This window comes from Ailuropoda melanoleuca, chromosome 9 (assembly GCF_002007445.2).
Source record: "Ailuropoda melanoleuca isolate Jingjing chromosome 9, ASM200744v2, whole genome shotgun sequence".
Lineage (NCBI taxonomy): Eukaryota > Metazoa > Chordata > Mammalia > Carnivora > Ursidae > Ailuropoda > Ailuropoda melanoleuca.
Window position 1 is genome coordinate 24317178 of NC_048226.1, and position 3748 is coordinate 24320925.

General features: G+C 40.0%; 1 pseudogene; it reads right to left on the reverse strand.

The window, feature by feature from the left end:
• Positions 1-315: 315 nt before the first annotated feature.
• On the reverse strand, positions 316-2528 carry LOC100465358 (annotated as a pseudogene).
• Positions 2529-3748: the final 1220 nt, after the last annotated feature.

Below are 3748 nucleotides of genomic sequence, written 5' to 3' on the forward strand. Positions count from 1 at the left end.
GTGTATAATAATCCTTCTCTCTCAGATGGTTGTAGAAATTAGTGAATTTGTAATGTGCCAATGTGGCTAAGCTCAGCTATGTGCCCCAGAATCTCTTCATATGTTTCCAGCTGGAGTGGGCGTCAAGGAATATTTTGCATGGATTTGGAGGGCAGAAGTGAAGCAGCAGTTGTGTGTATCTGTGTAAGCTATTACACTTCCACACTATCATGCTTGGGTCACTTAACTGCTGGCTTTCTTGGTGTGCAGCAGCGGTCAAGCCTGCAGCTGATCTTCCATTAGCTTCTCCAACTCCTGGGTCAGGTAGATGTTTAGTTACACAGTGAACGGTGTCAGCTTCTCCTTCACCACCTACATCATGAAAATTGGAGGCAGTGAGAAACTGATACACAGAGGTATAGTAAGTGTTTTCAAGTCAACTCTCCTGAAAAAAGCAAAAGCTCTGATTTGCTGTGTTTGCCAATTCACACCGTGTAAATACTCCCTATTTGGATGATTTCAAGCTACCAATGTGGTATGACTGAATGCGAAGTTGGGAAAAGATATGTACAATGGACTCTGGTGAGCTGGAATGAGAGGGCTTGGGCACACCACTTCTGGCTTGGGTCCAGTCCATTTTATCAGTTTCAACATAGGCTTGTGATTTCCAGCTTGTCCTTACCCTTCCTATCTTTGCAAGCATCTTCCTGCTCTGCAAACTTTAAGCTGAAGATTTAGATGAGAAGACACAAGCCTTTCAGAGTCTATTTAGCCAATTCTCATAGTTGCCTAAGATCAATCTCTAGACTAATCCCTTTATTTTATTTTTATACATGCATATTTCCTAATGGTTTCACTTCTCTGATTGAACAGTGACTCTTGTCTGATACAAGAAGCTTGAGAAATATGTGAAACATGCAGCAGTGGACACTAAAAAATGTTGACTTCATTTATGAGCAATTGCCAACTATTTTAAATTTCATGATATGCACATTTCTTTTCCTGATATCACAGCACTCAAAAATATTCATTCCAGGGGCACCTGGGTGGCACAGCCGTTAAGCGTCTGCCTTCAGCTCAGGGAGTGATCCCGGCATTATGGGATCGAGCCCCACATCAGGCTCCTCCGCTATGAACCTGCTTCTTCCTCTCCCACTCCCCCTGCTTGTGTTCCCTCTCTCGCTGGCTGTCTCTATCTCTGTCAAATAAATAAATAAAATCTTTAAAAAAAATATTCATTCCATATACCATATTCATATGGAATAATGTTCCCTTTATATTTTTTCTAAGGAGATGAATGATGCAGACTAGCAATATCCAAGAAATATAATGTAAGACACATATGTAATATGAAATTTTCTAGTGACCCATTAGAAAAAGCAAAAAGAAATAAATAACATTAATTAATATATTTAATTGAACTCAATATATCCAAAACATTATTTCAGCATGAAATAAACATAAAATACTATTAATGAGATTTTTTCTTCCAAGCCAAACTGTATCCAGGTTTATTAAAGATGCTTTTCATAAACAATCATGGTATTTCAGGCAGGACATGGGCAGACAATCGTTAACAGTATACAACAACTTTCCAACCCCTTTCTTCGATGGACTACCAAAATCAGAAAGCCACTATAAAACCCAGTGAAGTCTTCATGCGATGCTCTCAACAGGGAAAGTTTAGAGTGAGGGTTGACAGTTCTCATTTAGCATGTTGCTTAACAACTTTTCACAAGCTGACACTGACTGTCAGGAAACGAAATGAAAATTGCGTAATTATCAATCTTAAGATCCCCAAGCTAAAAGAGGAACTCTTGAGGGACGCCCTGTCAGTGGTGACACTGTAAAGTCCAGATTGCCTGATATACTGGGAACCATTAGGTCTCTGGGTTTAAGGGAGTCAAGTCTATGTTGAAGGCAGAGAGGGAGCAGAGGACATAAAAAATGAATTTTAGTCTTTCCATACCACCAAGGTGTCGTGCCAAGGTGGCTCATGTGTGTCAACCTCAAGAAATCCCTCCTCCGCCAAAGGGAAGTTTCTCAAAACTAGAAGAGAAAGGTGTTTTCCCCCTTGTGTCAATCTAGCTTCAGAGATATTCTATTAGTGACATATGCCCTTCACCCCAAAACAACAATGCAGTGCTCTGTGTGCTAACAACATGGCTTAAGAAAAAAAAAATTAAAACAAAATTCTGCATTTTTATAAAACTTGATAGAAAAAAATACTATTTCAAATTGTAGAGTCACCGGAAGTGCACAGTTACCAAAAATGCACACATTTCCCTTGGCATCTCCAGCACCTTCAGCTTTCTGTGCCTGGTCTGTTTTGGCATCTTCGTTTTCTGCAGGGTTATCCCCATCCTTGCCAGCATCAGCTTTTTCCCTTTGGATACCTTCTCTCCCTTCTTTGCAGGCGCCTTTTTGGGCTTGGGCTCTGGCTTTGAAGCAGGAGGGTTAGCAGATAACCTTGCAGATCTTCTCTGTAACTCATCCTTCACCTTGGCTTTACCTCCTTTAGCATCCACTTCAGCCTTTCTCTTGGGCATGGTTCTCAATTTCAAGTAGTCACATTCAAGAACTACACTGTGGTGAGTGACCACCATGGGACAGTGTAGATACAGACCCATATCAAATATAAATAGCAGGTAATACATTTTTATCATGTCTAATTATCTATGTATTTGAAATGTATGTATTTGATCTCAATATAGGTAGTGCCATTCATTGTGGGGTTACGAGGGTTATTAGTAACTCATACCAGGTTATTCTGGCTTCAGAAGGGCTGCCTTCTGCTGCCTTCATGGATCACAGGTGTCAAGAATTAGAACACAATAGGGCACCTGGCTGGCTCAGTTGGTAGAGCATGTGACTCTTGATCTCAGGGTCATGAGTTTAAGCCCCGCATTGGGCACAGAGCTTACTTAAATAAATAAATATTTTTAAAAAGAGGAGTTAGGAGATATTAAGCTCTCTCATCCCACCAACCACCCTGCAGTTAATGTATTCAGTAATTTGCAAAGCACATCAGATCCTCCTAGCTATCGGGACAGAGCTATGGACAACGAAGTTTTTGGCACTGGCCTGAATTCCTATTAACCTTAATCATGCTCTGAAAATTGCTTAAAAACAAACAACAGGAAAAACCACAATTTACATGTTACTTGTTTAGTAAAAGTAGAATACAGTAATTTTTATCCTGTTTTACCACAATATACAAAGGCATATGTATTTTTTTGACTGCCAATAAGATTTGGAATACAGCTATATTATATCCAGAATTGTGTCACATCTGTCCAAAACTTCTTCCCTGTTATCTCTTTCATCTTTGGTTATGTTAGTGTAGAAATCTCACCGCCGATAATAACTGCACAATAAGTCTTTCTTATCCTAAGCCATCTGCAGAGCTTGCTTATTTGCCATAGAGCCTCTTGTGGTGAGCATAAGTTTTCATGTTACAAACTTCAGTGTGAAAAGGAAAATGTGAGCTATTTTACCATGGTTCAGCTTAATCCCTATTTCAAGTCCGCATTTTATTTTATGACTGCCCCTTCAAAAAAAGAAATACATCGATTTTGGGTTTTCAAGATTTCTTCTCCCTTTCTTCTTTGGAGAATAGATTTAATTGGTGGGGGCTTCCTGTCGCTTGAAGGGCAGGGGTGAGGCTCTCTTCCACACTGTGTCTGCATCATGGGAGTTATCACCATGAGAACTCCTCCAACTCCTGCTGAGTATTCAAGGAATGGATCATCTGTAGGGCATGGTCAAC